Genomic DNA, 21264 nt, shown 5'->3' with positions numbered 1-21264 from the left:
GTGTAGTCTGGTGCGTGCATTGTTGGTCACGTGACGGCGCAGGAAAAGAGGAGTAGGTGACGTCACGACATGACTGTATAAAGTAAGCACATTTCAACAAAGGGACTTTCATTAGTTCGCATTCCCACACAGTAGCAGTCGTGAGTGTGTCTGCCGATATTTTTCTTGCTTGGCCGTGTTTAGGCAGCAACTTTGCACTCGCATTGAACTACGGTGGACTGATGCAGGAACCCATTGTCTGGTTTACGCGCTCTTTTCCGAGTAATTATTTGGTATGTATTCAACGGAAAACTAACAGGGATGTCTAGCACGTTGGGATGAAAATGGTCAAAGAGAATAATAAGAAAACCTGACATTTATTTTAACATAAATGGCAGTTCATTACGTCTGTTGCTTATGTAGTAACGCTATAACTTAACCCACCAAAGGAGATTTGCTGGAATCATTGATTACGGGTTTCCGCACTGCGATGTGTAAACAGTGTATTGTACGCTGCAGTGACGCTTATAGGCTAAATAACACTGGGGCACCTGTCCTCGAACATGGTCACCCCACACCCACATCTCGCATTCATTCTTCCCTAAAAGAAAAAGAAAATATTATTACATCACTGTACACCTAGATCACTTTTCAGATGTAATAAAGGTTTAGAACACAGGACGATACAAGTACAGCACTGTCACAAACATGTCATTTCCTGTCAGGAGCCTATGCATTTTTACTGTGACTTATGATACACCGCTTGGCAAAAAACAATGTCAGGCCAGGAAAGTAAGTCTTTCACACCCACTATTACACTGTGCTGCGTACATTAGTACCGCATGTGACTAAGATTAACTTCAGCTGTTAAACTCCAGTAGGCTAACACCCTGATACGAAAAAGCGAAGCAACCAAGCAGGATGATAAGAACCGAGTGACTCTAAGATTCGTTACACATCATGAAAAAAAGCAGCCACAATTCTAATTTAACCGCAGCCATGGGTATGGTCTTGTATGAATAATCACACATGAGGGTTACATTTAGGGAAAACTGATACCCTTAATAAAGGTCTTGAATGGTGTGAATAAATTTTGTGAAACCAGAGTTTACTATTAAAAAAAGTTTAGGAAAACTAACGCAATGAAAAGATAACTTGCTGCTGCAAGGACCTCCAACCTTAGCATCTAAGTAGCATAAACTATGTATGTACTAATGATCTACAAACCCTTCTTTTAAAACCAGTGGATTGACTTTGTGACTTTTCTCTGTACATTTTCGGCTGACTTCACATTGTTAGGGAGTCTTGTCCTTGAACGCGGTTGCAGTTTCAGGTGTTTTAGCGGCAAGGATGTTTTTTTTTTGTTTTTATCGCAGCAAAATCTTCTGTTCGGCCAATCCTTTTGGTGATCTTACAAATGTATTTTCTGTGTACTTTTGTTTTTTTCTATCGCAAGTCCCCACACCTACATTAGGTCGAGGTGCGAGGAAATGAACGCCGCCTAACATCACGCCCTAGGGTTGGTTACTTCAATGTCTCTGTATTTCAGACGAGCGGCGTACCACTCTGCAATGTGTACATCAATGATCACTATTCCTGTTTCCTGATTTCTTCTTTGTTCCTGTTTTCTTATTTCTCCTTTTTGTTTTAAATACTTACTTAGTGTCAAAAGAACTGTTTCCTTGCACTAAATTTCAGTGTTTTGCATCGTAAAACCATTGCATCGTTGTGCATTGCATAACACGAAACTAACGTAAGTTGGCCTTACAGTATTTTTTAGAGCGTGAATTTCTTCCGCTTTTTTTAACCTTGTATATTGTTGTCACCTGTTATATGTTACCTTCGGCAATATTTCACATCCCCCCAATGTAATACCCTATAACGGAGGACCTTTAGGGTATACTAAATAAATATTTCATAATTCTCGTAAACAGGAATGCTCTCTTGTCTGGATAATGCCGACAGTTATTACTGTCTGCCCATTATCATCCCGAAATCACCTCAAGCACTGGGAACCGACACGTAAGCTGATGACTGTCGTTTGCACCCCAAACGGATGGCCAAAAAGTGGTCAGAGAACCCTGAGGACCTCCCCGCTCTCAAATACAAAATTAATAGCTTTCCACAATGAAGTAGGAAATATTCTAAACAGTTATCCGGTAACATCCACTCATAAAATGTTTAGCTACATTGGAATTAGCTCCTGCAAGCTTCTTTATCTGAAAAGGCTAACAGCACTGCCTCTGTCTGCTTGCTCAATTGACGTCATCTCATCTCGATCACCATCCTAAAGTTTGAAGCGCTCATAGAATAGAAACGGCCTTGCAAAGACTTGGAAATGATGTAAAGATAAGTATCTGTATAAAACACGCTATCAAAACAAAACAAGTTAGGTAAGGGCAGAATGTTTCGATTATCGCTTAATTGCCATTTAATATTTGTGAATACAAACAAACCAACGATTACTCAAGGACTGGAGTAACCGCTTTGTCAGATGCCTTTGCAAATGCCAGAATATTGATTGGGGCAGCATGCGTGTCGTTTCCCTTAGGACACCATGGCCAATTTATGTTTCGCCACCAAAGTCGTCGAACTAACTTCGCCGATTCTTCTTTACTATATCAGATTTACTTCATATCAGCGCCAAGCCTCCTTAAAGGGACACTAAAGCGAAACAATAAATCAGTTTAGACTAATGAAGCATTGTTTGAGAACCCTGTAGGCAGTCATTTCAAAAAAAAAAAATAGTTTGATTATTAGATGAGAAAATGGAGGTCCAAGTATGAGTATTTGAATTTCGCGCCAGAGCCCCAGTGCCGGCACGTCAGCGTGACGTCAGGGATTCCAAAGTATGTTTTAGCATTTGGTCCGCGTTGGCTGAATAAAGGTTCCCGAAACTTTCCATGTCTAATATTTGGTTTCTTTAGAACACAATGTAGTCAATCTGTGCCGCTATATATAATTAGTAGGCCCTAGAAGATGCCATCAAAGTCCAAGACGTCACAGCCCCCAGGTGCGGGAACTTAAGTAGGCGTCGCCACCCGTATTTCGTTCTTGCGCTTTTTCTGGTTTACCAAACGTCTTATTGTTGTAAGAGTGGTGTTTTTGGTGTTGTAGGACGGTAATTTACTGATACAGAAGAAATCATTTTTCACCTTAGTGTCCCTTTAATATGGCACTTCGCGGCTCTTAATAAAGTGTCTCGGTTCTGGAGAGCTATGCACAGGCATGGGAAAAAGAAGGAAGCATGTTTACAAGATATGTACAGCGTTATGAAACAGCACGGCAGAATAGCTGATCTTACAGCCTTCCTCGAAACCTTGACATCGCAATGGAATACACGGATCAACAGTCTATGAATTCATGCAGAAGCACCTAGTAATCATTTCATGAACGATGGAAGACTCTGGATAAATGAAACTCGCTTGAACGGAAACGCCGAATATATGAAAAGATGTGGCAATAACTTTGTTTGGCCACCCATGGAGTGGTATAAATTTGCCAAACTTGGCTTAAACTGAACTCACCTTTTTGTGAATGCACTCTAAAGGAACTTTAACCGCAACTCCCACTTTATACCTTATTGGCGTACTGAAGAACAAAAATACAGCAAAAAGGTCGCAGGGTTGCAGTAACTTGCAGCAACCACAACCCAACTTCCAGAGAGTAGTTGAATTTTTAGAGTAGCTGAAATAATAACTTCAGTTGCCTGTAAATAAATAACATACTTTCAGCGCTTTCAAAGCCTTTCGATGCCTGCCAACCTTCCAGTTTCCTTTGTTTGCTGTTAATATCAAATATCCCCCATTTGTAGGCTCTGCGAGGCAAATCAAGTTCCTGCTTAGATTTTTCTAAAACCGTGCTCTAAGTTTGCCGAAAACGAGGGTTTCATATGTTTTATTTGCCACCTAACTGGAGCGTACACTTGGCGCATAGCCGCTAACAATTACCACATCTCCTTGGAAAATAAATTTCCTGAATTATCTACATTTGAGTTTTGAAATACCGCAGAAAACGGCACATTACATTTTCGAGTGCTGTGAATCTGATTATCATGTTCAGTGTAGAAAAATCAGGTGATTGTGTTATATAAAATGAAAGAAGTCCATCACGTCAGGTGATTGCGGGAAAGTTATGATAAAGTAAGATTTCGAAGTAGCAACGGTGCTTTTATCACAAGAACTTCGCTAAGATGTCAATCTCAGCGCAGGAATAAAGAAGTATGAAGGAGGTAAATCTTGCACTCAGGAAGCCCCTATTGATTCGTTCACATGGCCAGTAATAAGAGACCGTAGGTAGTGTCCACATTACTTATTTTGAGGAGGCTGTTCAATATATTATCGGGGATGTTAGTCGTGTAGATATAATTATATTGACGAAGAAATTATAGTACTGCTCTAGTTCGTGTCCCTCTTTCACGCAAGATCGCAAGAGATGTAGTTGGAAGTGTACAGCGCAACTTTGGACATTAGGACTACACATAATTAACCAAAATATTTTTGCACACAAAGACAACCTTAGTCAACATAAGCTAATATATTAGAAGCAGTTGTAGGCCTACTATATTTCATAATATATGCTACACGCATGTGGTATTTGATCGTTTGAACGAGGCGCGTGGGCACTATCACTCTAAAAAAGAAGAGGAAGAACGAACTGTGCTCGGCGCTGTGAATCTAACCGGTGAGCGCTGGAACCGCTATTTAAATATAACCTGTAAATACTTGCTCGCCTTACTGACTCGTCCTTCGCGTAACATTGTGGTGGTGGTACAATTAATAAAGGGAAAATGAGACTTCCACCGAGTCGTAGCAATTGCTACAAAGGAAACAACTACGGGTTCCTCTAAAGATAAAGCCTCACATTTGAAGAAAAATTCTCCAGTTGGGTGGCAACTAAAACATCTGAAGCCCTCGGTTTCAGCGAACTTGATTTACCTCGCAGAGCCCACAAATGGCGGAGATATTATATTAACAGGAAATGAGGGTTATATCAACAGGAAATGAGTTCGAAGGTTGGCATGCACCGAAAGGCTTTGTTTCCCTTTATTTCTCATTTTCTCTGTATTAATTAATTAATTATCTCCATCTTGCGATTTCCGCAGAACTATTACAGCAATATATAAACAAGTACAAGTATACTAAAGGTAAATATATGAAAGCGTAGCATATTGGAAAATGTCTAACCTTCATATGGCCGATGGAAAACTGCACAGTGTTCCACCGGGTGCCAAAAGAGCAAGGTGTATTCAATGCCACGCGTTCCTGAAAAAAATAAACAGTGGCGGAGTTCACAATAACATAAGGATGCAGCGTTTCATAAAGTAAGATGTAACTTTTTGTTCCAGGATAAATTTCGGACACATGTTCTTATAATTTTAAGCTGCTAGTATTAAGCTGCTAGTAATTAAGCTGCTAGTAATCTTAAGCTGCACTGTGTCGGCTAGATTATTAACGTAAAACATGTAAAAGGGCGGGTGCTGATTAAAATAAACGGGAACCTAAACTGAAGCGCGCATTATCAAACATTTGCCGACGATGACGCTTCTTTCTAAAGCAACCTTTGAGCGCAGCTGCTGCCTTATTTCAACAAGAGGCAGCCGCGTACAGAACACGCACTGCCGAACGGAGGTGGTTTTGCTTTTCGGATTGGGCAGCGCACACCGCGATCTGCCGCTATCGAGTCGGCGCGGCGGCGACGCGCCGTCGTGCCATCGTATAGTGGGTCACCGCCGGGGAGAGGGGGGAGAGATTAGCAATTATTATTTCATGTTCCTTCTGAGGTGGGATGTGCAAACGGGTGGAGAACAGGGGTACTGAGTAGACCTCACAAACTCATCCGATTGCAGACGTGCCTCAATGTGGCCGCACAAGGTTGGGGGAGGTAGAAGTAAGGGGACGAAACGCTATAACGGTCTTTCGATTCACAGCAACGGAACTGCGCCGGGTGAGGGGAGGTGTATGGCAAGAGTGGAGGCGCGAAAAGGACAGCCAGTCGCAAACACTGCCAGAGGCGACAAATGCCACTGATGAAAGCATCCCGCAAACGGGGAAGCGAAAGACACGGCTGAGAACCGTACAGCCACGTGACGCCGAGACGGAGGAGCGGAGAGCCGTGTGTTTCACTCGCGAGATGGCAAGGAGCACCCGCCGCTGGCACCGCGGCAGCACCACGACAGCGGGAGCAGAGACGGCGAGGGCGGAGTGGACGGTAGCGGCGAGAGTCACCGCAACCGCGCTGCGTGGAGCAAAGGGGCGACAGGATAGGCGAGAACATTGTTATCCGGCTTTGGAGGACAAGGGGAGAGCAAGACTCGCGCCGCGCGCGAAAGATGGCAGCAGGAGCGCGCGCATCTAGAGAAACATGCGGATGATGGCCTTGGTTACGGCGAGGCCGACGGCGGCGCGAAACGCGGGAACGGAAGCCAGAGAGCTGCGCTCTAAAAACACGCATCGTGCCCCTTCACATTTATTATCGTGCATATTGCGCTTAATATGAGGAGCTTACGGAAAATATTTGAAGCATATAGAATCATATATTTGAAGGTTATTTGCCATGACATTTTTTTATGTTCACGTAGAAACTAAGGGGTTTCTCGAAACCCCTAGAAGCCCTGGTGGGAATTCGGCGCGCCTCGCCAGTGAGCTTACCACCAATCTGAAATCCTCAGGAAGCCCAATAGTCTGCCGTTATATGGGCGATGTTGAGGCGCTCTTGTCGAGCTCTTAGGCACGCGTAGGCGAAATTATGGAAACCGTTTACAAGGTGTTCTACTCAGCCATTTTCGCATTTAGCTCACAACCAAGTGGCCATTCAACTTCGAGCTTGAATTCCTGGACATTACGTTAAGGTTTCAGCGGCAGCACACCCTCTGGTGCCCCCTACTGAGGTGAGAGGAACGCCTGCTGCCATTCGCATGCGTCGGCCTACTCGAAGTTAGTTACGCGTCACATCGCGATTGCAGCCCTCCGATACAGTTGATCGTTTGTGCCCGCATCAAGTAAGACACACGATCCGCGCTCAAGTAAAGACACTTTTAGAAGTCGAATTACCCGAACCGCTCCTTCGCTGCCTCGCGCATACGCTTCTGGAAGAAAAAGCTTGGAACCAGGTCAAGAAAGCTGAAGTCATGCCAACGTTGGCGCTTCCATATGTGCACAAGCTGTCCCATGGGCTCAAAAGAATCGCAGGCCGTGTCGGCATGTTCAAGGTTGTCTCAGGCTTATAAGTTCAGACTGGCTAAAGCTTTCTCGTTGATTAGGTAGGCACGTACAAAGTGCGACATCTGCACCGCTGACGTTTTCATGACATTCACCAGAAGTGAGGCGGGTCCTACATTGGACTAATCGGTCCCTGTTTTAACTACCGGCCGCTGGAACATGCGAGTTTTTGAAGAATTTGAAGCGACAATAACCTCGTTCTACATTTTAAATAATGGGGTTACTTTGCAGATCTGAGTGATACGGCCATTCTAAAAAGTATCAATCGAAAGAACAAGCGAACTGTGTGAAACATAGAGAGAGTAAACAAAATGTGGGGATCTCATGCCATGCGGGAATCGGTTTCCATCCATCCATCCATCCATCCATCCATCCATCCATCCATCCATCCATCCATCCATCCATCCATCCATCCATCCATCCATCCATCCATCCGTCCGTCCGTCCGTCCGTCCGTCCGTCCATCCATCCATCCATCCATCCATCCATCCATCCATCCATCCATCCATCCATCCATCCATCCATCCATCCATCCATCCATCCATCCATCCATCCATCCATCCATCCATCCATCCATCAGGTGGAATGCAGGTGGAAATGCGCCTGAGTTTTCAGAGCCAACACTGAATAGTCGTCCGTATGGTACTTCGTGTCGAATCTTCCTGCGTGCAAGACTTACTGCACGCATGAAAAAGGTAGAAAATTGTGGTGCAAGATGGCTTAGAGAGACGTGGGAACAACATAATAGATCTTGGTCACACTAATGCTTATAAGACAATGTCTTTCCGCTAAATAATTATATTGAGAGTATAATGAGTAAACGAGACCATTATTCGTAGTATTCGTAGATACTAAGAAAGATTACGATCAAGTAAGCAGGAAGTTCCTAGGTACTATTCTCAAGAGAGAAGCCGTAGAATCTGTTTTATAGGAGCCGTTCAGTGAGATATGTTGGGAACACTTCGAAAGATCACCTAGAAAAGAAAGATACAAAGTAGTAGTTGAAATTGACCAAAGAATAGAGCAGTTGTTCTTTCTGTCTAGGTTGTTGTTCACGCTATATGTACATGGAATTAAACAAGCGTTGAAAAATTGTAAATAAGGTTTTAATTTCTATCTCATGCGTAAGATAAGCAGCGGACAACGGACTGTCAACGAGTTAAAGCAGGTGGACATGTTAGCGGCTTAATCAAGTATGCAACTTCGGTCACTGTACTAGGTTAGATACATACGGCAAAGTGGGTGAAGTTGTCAAAGAATGCTAATCGCAAGAGTATCAAAAATAGCAATCGTACTAGCAGTAACGTTTAGGAACGTGCTTCTTCTCTTCAAATATTGGTACAATAAGGTGTCTTCAATAGCAAAACTGGTATTTGGTTTCGTTTGGAGACCTGAAGACAAAAGCGAAAAAATGCGAATATTCGTATCAAAATAACGATTGCGAGTGTTACAGGAAAAGGCTTGAGACAACTTGCACGTTTTAATGGAATGCTAGCTTATTCACTGATCCAGAAGAATGGTTAATGTCCACATTTCAGAGGCCCTGGTGTTCAAATCTGCTAGAAATGCGCTGGTGTTGCAATCTAGAAGTCGGGTCCTGTTGTCTGGACGAGTTGCCCTGAATTTAGATTTTGAAATTCTTCCCAAGAAGATATCGCCACTTCATGGTTCACATACCATGTCCTCTCCGACTCTTCTGAAGCGAAGTACACGTTGCGAAGTTTCCGTGCTTTGTCCCACCCGATGAAATCGACCACTCACTCGAAGTGTTCTAAGCAGTCTTCCACATCTTCGAGCGTATCGCCGTGAAAGGCCTCAGGTATACGTGGAGGGTACACGATGAGCAGGGACGATGCCACCCGACTGGTTATGGTTGTGCCGTCAGTGGTAGCTGTTGCATGCACTGCTGCAGCAACACGAAGCGATGCGCACTCAGGCGCGTCTCCTCGTATGCAGCGGCTTGTGCGCTGGTGCACCTGAGTCTGTTCTCCGGGCTCCGACCACTAAGGGCCGTGGCTTCACTCTCTTGCATACTGGGCACTTCCAATCATACCCCGAATTTCCAATAGAAATGTAGCACTTTTCAGCAAAGCACCCTGAACAAACAGGTTTATTTTGTGTGAACTTCAGACTAAAACACTTTCGCACACTTTGCAAGCAGAGTTAACTGGGGCCTATTCAAAAGTCAACCACTGAACACTCTCTCACGCGGCCCGAAAACCAAGATGTGCTGTGATTTCTCATTGGACCGGGTAATCGGGCGCTGTCGCGTGCATGTGCACAAGAGACATGCGCCTAACCTAATCATAGGCAAGGCGTTTGTGACGCTCTTCTAATGGCGATTCAATGAGACGCTTGGAAGGGCACCTCGCAAGAGTGCTCGTAACTGGCATCTGGAGACAGTTCTCTGCGGCAATATCAGCTCTGAGCGAAAGATATACGCAAGAGGTATTTATTGTATTGCCGGAAAGAAAAGTGAGAAACACGTTGCCGGGATAGTCAGCGCCGTAGGTAACATTAGGTAACAAAACAGGTGGGCAGTGGTAGCGCCAGGTGGTATAGTACCTAAGTAACCTATAACCGTGATATGACTATATCTTGCCGCATTAATTCAAGGAGGATGTGATTTGAAATGCTCCTCAATCAATAGTGATAGGCTTAATATACAACAGATGTTGGCAAAAATTGTTCGCGGAATGCACGATAGCAGAATGTCTGCATAGCCGAGTCACCTAGGGGCAATTGAATTCACGGCGTCGTCAAAAGAAAGAGGGAATTTGATTGCCTAGTTGATGTCCTATTTTAAGGCTAAGATTTCTTTTAATTGAATTGTTTTCTTGTGTTTTACGTGCCAAAACCACGATTTGATTATGAGGCACGCCGTAGTGGGGGACTACAGATTAATTTTGAGCACCCGGAGATCTTAAGCATGCCCTCAATTCACCGGACATGGGCGTTGCTGCATATCGCTGCCATGCAAATGCGGCTGCCGCGGCCGGGATTTGATCCCCTGACCTCCTGCTTAGCACGCAACACCATATCACCCTAAGCCACCGGGGCTGGTTCGGCTTTCTTTGCCTACCGTTTCATGGTGTCTCGTGGGTCGGCGGGTCGCTGATGGGGTTCTCGTTGAGAAGAGTAGCATTCACTTGAAAAAATGTTGGAGGCGACCCTAATCTATGAATAAGGTGTCTCTTAGTGGCACTAGCGCCTCGGCGTTGGTGTTCTTACATTAACTATAAGCGAAAACAACGCACGAACCAAACCGGAGGCAACTGTTTCCCATTATTTGCCGTGTAAATATCATGCCACATTCTTGTGCGTGCCGTCATTAGGGTCACCATTACTTCCGCTTTCCATTTCCAGGTGTCCAGAAATTTCGCTGAAGTCATGCTCAAGTGTTATGTCTCGAAAGTCCACGATTATTTGCTTTCATGTGCCGTAAACAGTGATTTCTACTTAATTCTATTTATTCCAGACACTTCAGTAGCTCAACTTGTAACTAAACCTATGATCTTATATCATATCTACACTGACACTCGTGAATATTTTACTGCACTATTTTTTCTATTTTTTCTCATTTCTTTTGAATTTCATCCCTGGTCGTCTCAGTGATTCCTAAATAATTTAAATTATTCCAGACAGCTCAGTAACTCAACTTGTAACTAAACCTATGATCTGATATCATATGTATAAAGAAACCCGTATATATTATATTGTAATATTTTTCGCTTGTTTATTTTGTTCCTGGACGTCTCAGCGATTTTTGATTCATTCTATATATTCCACACACTTCAATAACTCACCTTGTAAATAAACTTATGCTCTGATATCATATCTATAAGGAAACTCATGAAATTTGTATTATACTATGTTTTCTTTCTGATTTACTTGAATATGGTCACCCGTCATGTGATTAATTTCTAATTATTTATAATTAATCCAGTCATTCCAGTAACTCAACTTTTAAGTAAAGATATGATCTGATATCACATCTCTAATGAAACCCATGAATTGTGTACTGTACTATTTTCTTCTCTTTTTTTCTGATTCATATTGAATTTCCTTCCCGGCATTCTCAGGAGCGGAACAGGAAGTGGCGGCGCAAGAAACCAGAGTGTCGCTCGAATCTCGTGCCACTAAAAATGAAGTGCATCCCGCGGCGCAATTTGAACCTCTGCCGCGAAGTGCAGCAGCCACATGTTCTAACGATTAGGCCACGATGCACTTTTTTTTTAATGCATGCTTTTTATAGTTTGACAGGTCACTGTTAACGTTACTGGTTCTTTCCTTGTTCTAACAGTGTGATTTACTGATTTTCACAAATTCTTTCTCCGTAATGTCTCTTTAGGATGTCAGTGTTTCCGCTACCTTTTGATGCAAGCATAACGTAAAAGGCGCATTGCTCAATACTACCTTGCTTCTGGCTGAGTCGCATTATGGGTCCACGTCGTCTTTCATACAGCAATGCGTGGGCTTCCTGGCTTCTCCTGAAATGTGCATTCATATCAGACTGACCCACGCAAAGCGTTTTAAAATAAAGTGCAAGTTAGGTTATGCAAGAAAAGATATGTTTTAAATGAGTCTCTACGTCCGCCAAGCAGAGCACATCTACCGCAAGCATAGTTGAAGCAGGAGAAGAAAAAGAATAACTGGTAGCAGAGCAACCCAAGCCCCTAACCCTTGCAGTATAGTTGCCCGAGCTACAACAAAGCCAATGTTCTCGGGTAGTGAATTAAGCCGAACTAAACGTGAACTGCAAAAAGAAAGTATGGAAGTTAATGGTTACAAAGAAAATGGTTGTGCATATCAGCCTGACTGCAAAATACGTTTGCAATGCTTCAAGCTTATTTGCTTCACTCAGCACACTCCTCTATAAGAATATTCAGCTCTCTGAGCACGTTATAACTCGGTATATGAATAGACGCTGCCTTCATGCTGGTGAGCTCATCTGGCAAGAGACGCCGCTCATTTCTACTCCAGAATGCTAGCTGAACTGTGCAAATAAAAAGCTGTTCGGCAAGCGTCCATTGAATCACCGCCGCTGTTGATTGTCACAGTCCGGCAGTTTAGTAAAGCTATAAAAGCACCAAAACTAAAAAATATGTTATCAGGAGCCATGATATCAGGAACACATCAGGAGACATGATAAACAAAAAAATATGCAGATCCCACGCACCGTGAGAATCGATGTAAGCGAAGCTTTCCGTGCTGGATACTTTGATTGACGGTAATTAGCGGTGATGTTGACGGCTAAAGCCTAATTTCTTCAGCGTTTAAGCTAACCCGATAGTGGTGAGTTGATGTTAAACGTTACCTTGCGTGCACCACTGCTGTTTGTCTGCGTAGTATTTAATAACCTGTATAATTATTATAACCTCTACAGACATAATTTTCTCACATGATACTTCGCACTGTGGCAGAAGTATTAAACTTGAATGGCATTATGGGGCTGTACGTGTCGAAAGCACACTCGGATTATGAGGCAAGCAATAGTGGTGGACTCCGGAATAATTTTCACACCATGGCGTTCTTTAACGTGTCCCAAAATATAAGTACACGTTCGTTTTCTATTTCACCCCGTAGAAATTCGGCTGCTGCAACTGGAATCAAATCCAAGACCTCTATCAATGCCATAGCCACAAAGCTAACGCGGCGGGGCAGAAGTATTGATTTAACGGTCAACTGCTTCCGTACTGTCTCCTGGATCCTGCGGTGCGCTTTAATTATTGCCGATCTGCCCAACGGACAGATGCGCAACGGCAAGTCCTGAGATATCCTGAAGCACCGTCTCGACGAAAGCGGCTCAAAGTCAGATCAGAAGCATACGTTGGCCCAGGTCCATCGCGAAGTCACCAGGTCTTACACACTTGATGAACTCGTCTCAACACTCATACACAAATACCTGCCCGTCCGACGCGACGGGGATCCGGTGACCCAACTCCAGAACTACCGAGGCCCTCGTCGTCCTGAGTGGGACGAAGTCTTTTCCGCTGCCGAGTTTAGAAGAGCACTTCCTGTTATGTCGTCTCGGGAGCGTGATTATTCGCACTTTGTTTCCGCATTTTGATAACATGGCGCGTTTGACTATGCAAATGGATCATGGTGCCCAAGGATCTCGTACAATGCTTAGTAGAGTGGCCCAGGTTCCACCTGAGGTGGCCCACCATCTTTATGTACGACCGTCAGCTGGTGATGTGAAGGCGGTATTATCTTCCAGAAGCATGGCTTGGCTCCAGGCCCAGACGGGTTGCCTGTTCAGTTTTAGCTAGCCTTCTGAGAAGATATTGGTGGCACTTGCATGTCTGGTATTAGCGCTTTCTTTGAGAAACTTAAATTCCTGGTTAGGTATTGTGGTGGTCTCATTGGGCTGATACCTAGGCACGATCCATCATCAGTTCCTCCAGAAGAACGGAGGCCCACCAGGTATCTCGGCATTCACAACAATACTTTGACAGCTTTTACTCGAAGCTTGGGAAGCCTGACGCCTTCCTTAATACTACACCATCAGGCATTCTGGGTCATTCTCAGGTCATTGTCACATTGTATCTCGTGCGTGACTAGGGACAGAATTACTAGACGTACAAGCTAGAGAGTTGAGAAAGTGGTCTTCTAGTTTCACTACATCAGGAAAAAAACATGTTTGTGAAATTTTAATGAATCTATTAGGCATGGCTATTCAAATATCCGAAGTACATTGTTGATGGTGGCGAAAGTGCATCGTTTCCTGTTAGCCCCGATGTTCGTCAAATGTGCCCTCTATACCCAGCACTGCTTGTGCTCAGCCTTGAACCATTTCTGTGCTCAGTACTTAGAGACCCATACGTGCGCGGTTTCCCAGTCCTGGTAGCAGTGTTGTGAAGGTGACAACCTTCGCCGATGACATAACATTATTTATCGGCACCGAAGATAGCCTATCCTATTGGCTTCCAATTTTCACTGAGTACGAAAATATTTCAGGTATGGCGCAAACTTCTTGCCCATTGCCCGTAGGTTCCCCACTGACAAACCCAATTCCCTTTTACCTGCTCAAAAAGTATTTCTGTTCTTATTTTAGGCCTTGATTACAGCTATGATGGTATATCACACTGTGTGGCTTGCAATTCATGAAGATGTAAGGTGAAATATTCAGGTTGCTCAAGGGCAAAATTTCCCCTATTAGAAAGATCGTTCCTCGCAGAGTCTGTATTTGCGGCCAAGTATGGCACCTTTGCCACGTTGTACAGCCACTATTACGTGTTACAAGGTAACGGCAGTCCCTTCATATTTTTTCTGGTCGGGCTGAACGAAACTAGTCTGCAGCGCGGCGCTCGGGCAACCCCGCTCTCAAGCTTGCATTCCTATCAGTGTCTTTGGCTGCCGGCTGCTTGCTTTGTGATTTCTGCTCCACCTCTTACAGTGTGAGAAGTATCCTGTGCCTGAAGTCGCCTGCTACTTCCTTGGCACAATATGCGTTACCAGTTAACGGGAGGACGCTTGAATTGCGGGCCGCACGCGTTAAAGGCACCAGCATTTTACTCTACCGCCGTCGCATTTTGTTTGCACGTACAGCAGGTATGTCCTCACGTATACGTCGTCCAAAACCATGTGGATACACTGTCAACATTACTGCTTCCTCTGTATCCCACAGCACTATGTCGTAGAGTGTCGTGGGGTGCGACAAGGCATTCAAACGTTATTTCTGTCTGGCAATTTGATGTGGTGTCTAGGTTGGCATGTGCTCCCAACTCGTGACAAACTAGAGTGGTAGGGCATAGCCCCATCTTCGCTGTGTCCTAACTGCCCCCTTCAAGAATGTAACAAGCATTCGTTGCTGCAATGCATCGTTGCTAGGGTATTTTGGAGAGCCGCGCATGCGGGTTTCCGTGGCTTTCGAATTATGCGCTTTATCACATCTGGTCGTTGCTCACGTGGTCGCTTCGTGCAACCTTTAGTTGCTGCGGCGGCCTTTTATCAATAGCGTAACCCGTGCAAGCCGGTTGCCGTGGGACATCGTCCCAATGCTCTGTTTCAACTTCTGGCAAGGTTCTACTCTGAGATACTGTCGTTTCTCTCAGAGGAGTTGTTCTTTGGGGGATAGGAGTTTGTTCGATTGTGGTCATGCCATTTACTATAGGCGGCTGATAGATGCGCTTAATCTTCGACCAGCCTAGTTGAAGCAAGGCAATCAAAAGTATTCATTGAATGGATATGATAGTAGGTGCCCGTGATTTCTGCGTGTGCGTGCTCTCATATGCATGACACTTTCAGTGTATACACATCTGCTGGCATCACTACAAAACTATGTAAAAGGCCTCGGTCACATCATCATTGTACATAACTATAGTGTACATCGTATGTACTTGACTTCATGTTATATAATGTTCCAATTAGTTTTTGTACAACTGTGCAGTTCTGTGGCTTTATCTGGCTATATGTTGGTGAAGCCATGCGGCCGGGACATTTCTTTGAAAACATGCCCTGTATACAATGCTCAGCACGTTGTATATGTTAACGCCCTGGTGGATATGTGCTGTCGTTGTGATTGAAACTGTTCGTATCGTTTTTATCGAATATTTTTTTGTAAACACTATGGTCGGCAAAATATGGGAAGGTTCCCACAGAAAGCTTCCTCTTAAAATACTTCACTGGAGCCCACGGCACATTTCAGCTATCTCGGCGAGGTCTGGAAACCTGTAAAAAATCGTTCTTCATTTTCCATTTCTTGTGGAGCACTTTCATCTTGAATGAATTATTTTAGATGAGAGCTCTATTTGAATCAACTATTTCGACAGTAACTTTGGTAACTATACCTTAGCGCTATTGAACTCGAAGTATCTATTTGGATCCCAGCCAAGGTGGCCGAATTTTCATGAACCAAAATACAAAATAACACTCGTGTACTTAGGGGCACATTAAGGAACCGCAGGTGGTCGAAAGTATTCGCAGCTTCTCTACTACGGTCTGCCTCATGTTCATATAGTTGATTTGGCGATGAGAGCCCATTATTATATTGAGGCGACAACACATGAGCTTGCGTTTGCATCTGAAATTCGTTTCCTTTAGAGTGTGCTGTCTTCATTGCAGATATTTTAAATCGTAATAGATTGATACGGGGGCTAAATAGTTGCAATGAAGTAATCTGAGCCAGGTGACTCTAATTCATGGTTACGCTCGCTGCGACAGTCAAGTAGGACTCAGAAAGTAACGTGCAACGATAGCTTTGATATTACATGTGCTATGCTTTGCTATACGACTGAATATAAACTTTTATACCGGGGAGTGTCTCTTCAATAAAGAAGATGAGAACACTTACCATCTCCAATCAACCTCATAATGCTGGATAAATAAATAAGACATCGGTCGCAGGCTACGTATTTCATTATATATGCAGGTGTGCTTATGCCCAGAAGTGTGCCTTTCAAAACTCCGGTAACGAATCCAAACTTTCTGAGGAGTATGAAGAGCCTAAAATAGAAATGATAGATACATTATTGAACGTGCGGTATTAATAAATAGTCCGACAAAAAACGAGCGTTATACTACTTGCGACATGAGCAAAGTTCATATTAGCGCTCATTCACACCGGCGACTTGAGGACGTCGCGCGACCAAATGCGACTGATGTTCACACCGGCAAGCCCGGCTGAGCACGACCCGCAAGTCGCAATCCCGGAGATTATCGCTCTCAACGAGAACTCTCGGAATCTGCGCGGGATTTGCCGCGACGCAGGAGGAGGCCGGATATAGACATATGAAAGATCACTTCTGGTGCGCCGCTGATTGGTTTATCAGTTCTCCGACCACGGTTGCGCGACTGGGCCAAAATGGTCGCTTTTAGAGAAAAGTGACCGTTTGCGACCATTTGCGACTGGTCGCTTTGTTTTCGACCAGTCGCAAATGGTCGGCTGTGTGAATGAGCCGCCTGCAGTCGGCTCATGGCTGCAGTCGGCTCAGACCGCCAGTCGGCGGTGTGAATGAGCCCTTACTGCAGCTGTATCGCTGTTTCAGGCATGTGATGACCGTAAACTGACGCCGCTCTGCAAACCGCACCACCAACAGTGTAATCACCTTAAAGCTGTTATTTATACTTCGACGTTGCAAATTTAAAGGGACCCTAAAGGTTACTATAAAGTCAAGTTAAACTGATAAAGCAATGCTCTAGAACGTCTAAGGCGTCAATATAATTGCGAACACAGCTTTAGTAACCGAGAAATTGAGGTAAATGCATGACACGATTTGAGACCCCCCCGCGACATTTCGGTACCAGCCCGATGATGAAGGCACTCCTCATCATAAGTTATGTCACTAGTACTCAACTACTCGCATTAAAAAGATCATTTCATTAGATTATAAGACGGAAGAAAATGCTACTTGTCTGCTTCTGTTCGATTCTAAGAAAAAATGACATTTTGACGTTACCATCCAGTAGCGTGGGTGGTCGAAAGGTTTCGTTTTCGCTCGACTTTGCGCGCCCTACTCTGCGCCGCGCGCGCTTTGGAGTTTCAGTTGTTTCGTTATCGCGTCGTGCTGCGCTGGTTCTGCTGGCTTGCGAAACTTGCATTTGGAACAAGCAGCGAAAATGCTACGCCCATGTGATGTCGTGGGATGCGCGAACGGTCGGCGGAACTTGGCCAAGGGCAGTTGCAGCGGCGAATCCAAAGTTACTTATCACTGTGTGCAACGAGTGAACCTCTCCGTTCGAAGTGGTTAAGTGTCGTACCTCTGCCAGAGCGCATTGACAAAGAGCCAAAAAAAAAAAAATCGCATAGTGCGTTCGCTGCACTTTCGTCCAGAGGATTGCGAGTTCAATGCCGACTAAATGAAGTCGTGTGGAGTGTCTTTCAAAGCAATGCTTTCCCGTCGCGCTGTTCCGTCGGCCTTGCCTGCATTCTCCGAAGCGCTAGAACAACTGAAGGTCGAAGGGCGGCATTTGGTTTTCACGAAGGAAAAGCTACAAATGTGCGAATGTGTACAGCAGTGACATACAGTTGCCGTCGTAGTAGTACGCAACGACGCCGGCAGCGTGAGCCCTCAGGAGCAGGTCGCGCTCATCAGTGCTTAAATCGCTGAAGTCGAGCACAGCATCGCGAGCCACTGTGTCGTTGTCAGGGTCGTCCATTGCACCGAACGTCAAAGTTGGCGTCATAAAATAAAGAACGAGCTCATCGTCGCGCGCTTTCCCTTCCGCTTGCTACCATAGTTCCGCTTTCGCACTGCTGTCGGCTCTGTCTTAGCTGTGTTCCTGGCCGCGCCTATGCCTTTTGTGCAGAAAAGCCGTAGCGCCGTCTGCGGGCGCCGTTTTACTCACCGACGGCGCAACGTCACTATGAGACCATGACGTCACCACTCCTCGATCGGAGGGCAAGGAAGTTGAACTACGCTAGAGGAACGCGGACGCTTCAGAACACTTTTTCTCTTAAAATAAGTATCTTCTTCGCATGAAACAAGCGTTTAGAGGCTTCTGGGATGGTATTTCAACAGTCCACATTGACTTAATATTAACCTTTAGAGTCCATTTAATGTTGTGTGGCATGGCACGCCTGAGGGAGTTGAAGAAGCATGAATTGTCTCAGTGACATGCGACATGCAGGTTTTACAGAAAGGCAGATTCAATCTTTACTGCATGGTTTAAAAAAGTTTGTTAAATATAACAAAATCCGGTGCAGTTCACAGATCTTCATGCATCGCCGATCTGCCATGCAGATGTATCCTGGTGATAGAGGCCTTTTTGTTCACTGCAGAAAAAGAAAAGCTTGTATGCTCTTCTTAAAACCTTCTGTCACCGCTAAATGAGTTGTTTCTCGCCGCAGCAACTTGCCTAATAAAGTTTAGAGAGCGAAAAGCTTACGTTATGCTTATAAGAAATGTATGTTTTAATGAGAAAAAATCATCATCATCATCATCATCAGCCTGGTTACGCCCACTGCAGGGCAAAGGCCTCTCCCATACTTCTCCAACAACCCCGGTCATGTACTAATTGCGGCCATGCCGTCCCTGCAAACTTCTTAATCTCATCCGCCCACCTAACTTTCTGCCGCCCCCTGCTACGCTTCCCTTCCCTTGGGATCCAGTCCGTAACCCTTAATGACCATCGGTTATCTTCCCTCCTCATTACATGTCCTGCCCATGCCCATTTCTTTTTCTTGATTTCAACTAAGATGTCATTAACTCGCGTTTGTTCCCTCACCCAATCTGCTCTTTTCTTATCCCTTAACGTTACACCTATCATTCTTCTTTCCATAGCTCGTTGCGTCGTCCTCATTTTGAGTAGAACCCTTTTCGTAAGCCTCCAGGTTTCTGCCCCGTAGGTGAGTACTGGTAAGACACAGCTATTATACACTTTTCTCTTGAGGGATAATGGCAACCTGCTGTTCATGATCTGAGAATGCCTGCCAAACGCACCCCAGCCCATTCTTATTCTTCTGATTATTTCCGTCTCATGATCCGGATCCGCCGTCACTACCTGCCCTAAGTAGATGTATTCCCTTACGACTTCCAGTGCCTCGCTGCCTATTGTAAATTGCTGTTCTCTTCCGAGACTGTTAAACATTACTTTAGTTTTCTGCAGATTAATTTTTAGACCCACTCTTCTGCTTTGCCTCTCCAGGTCAGTGAGCATGCATTGCAATTGGTCCCCTGAGTTACTAAGCAAGGCAATATCATCAGCGAATCGCAAGTTACTAAGGTATTCTCCATTAATTTTTATCCCCAATTCTTCCCAATCCAGGTCTCTGAATACCTCCTGTAAACACGCTGTGAATAGCATTGGAGAGATCGTATCTCCCTGCCTGACGCCTTTCTTTATTGGGATTTTGTTGCTTTCTTTATGGAGGACTACGGTGGCTGTGGAGCCGCTATAGATATTTTTCAGTATTTTTACATACGGCTCGTCTACACCCTGATTCCTTAATGCCTCCATGACTGCTGAGGTTTCGACAGAATCAAACGCTTTCTCATAATCAATGAAAGCTATATATAAGGGTTGGTTATATTCCGCACATTTCTCTATCACCTGATTGATAGTGTGAATATGATCTATTGTTGAGTAGCCTTTACGGAATCCTGCCTGGTCCTTTGCTTGACAGAAGTCTAAGGTGTTCCTGATTCTATTTGCGATTACCTTAGTAAATATTTTGTAGGCAACGGACAGTAAGCTGATCGGTCTATAATTTTTCAAGTCTTTGGCGTCCCCTTTCTTATGGATTAGGATTATGTTAGCGTTCTTCCAAGATTCCGGTACGCTCGACGTCATGAGGCATTGCGTATACAGGGTGGCCAGTTTCTCTAGAACAATCTGCCCACCATCCTTCAACAAATCTGCTGTTACCTGATCCTCCCCAGCTGCCTTCCCCCTTTGCATTTCTCCCAAGGCTTTCTTTACTTCTTCCGGCGTTACCTTTGGGACTTCGAATTCCTCTAGACTATTTTCTCTTCCATTATCGTCGTGGGTGCCACTGGTACTGTATAAATCTCTATAGAACTCCTCAGCCACTTGAACTATCTCATCCATATTAGTAATGATATTGCCGGCTTTGTCTCTTAACGCATACATCTGATTCTTGCCAATTCCTAGTTTCTTCTTCACTGTTTTTAGGCTTCCGCCGTTCCTGAGAGCATGTTCAATTCTATCCATATTATACTTCCTTATGTCAGCTGTCTTACGCTTGTTGATTAACTTCGAAAGTTCTGCCAGTTCTATTCTAGCTGTAGGGTTAGAGGCTTTCATACATTGGCGTTTCTTGATCAGATCTTTCGTCGCCTGCGATAGTTTACTGGTATCCTGCCTAATCGAGTTACCACCGACTTCCATTGCACACTTCTTAATGATGCCCACAAGATTGTCGTTCATTGCTTCAACACTAAGGTCCTCTTCCTGAGTTAAAGCCGAATACCTGTTCTGTAGCTTGATCTGGAATTCCTCTATTTTCCCTCTTACCGCTAACTCATTGATCGGCTTCTTATGTACCAGTTTCTTCCGTTCCCTCCTCAGGTCTAGGCTAATTCGAGTTCTTACCATCCTGTGGTCACTGCAGCGCACCTTGCCGAGCACGTCCACATCTTGTATGATGCCAGGGTTAGCGCAG

The 21264-nt window shown here is 44.5% G+C and overlaps 1 long non-coding RNA gene across 1 annotated transcript in view; it reads right to left on the bottom strand.

Moving 5' to 3' along the window:
- Window positions 1-337: 337 nt before the first annotated feature.
- LOC126534381 (uncharacterized) overlaps window positions 338-21264 on the bottom strand; it is a 59616-nt gene continuing 38689 nt past the window's right edge. The window contains exons 2-5 of the long non-coding RNA XR_011895425.1: window positions 16495-16646; window positions 11616-11689; window positions 5166-5243; window positions 338-580 (exon numbers count right to left, since the gene is read on the bottom strand). This is a non-coding gene — a long non-coding RNA (uncharacterized lncRNA). The remainder of the gene's footprint in view (window positions 581-5165; window positions 5244-11615; window positions 11690-16494; window positions 16647-21264) is intronic.

The sequence above is a fragment of the Dermacentor andersoni genome, chromosome 7 (genome assembly GCF_023375885.2).
Source record: "Dermacentor andersoni chromosome 7, qqDerAnde1_hic_scaffold, whole genome shotgun sequence".
NCBI classification, from domain to species: domain Eukaryota; kingdom Metazoa; phylum Arthropoda; class Arachnida; order Ixodida; family Ixodidae; genus Dermacentor; species Dermacentor andersoni.
Note: the sequence above shows the minus strand (reverse complement) of the source record. Positions and strands in the feature narration are given on the sequence as shown.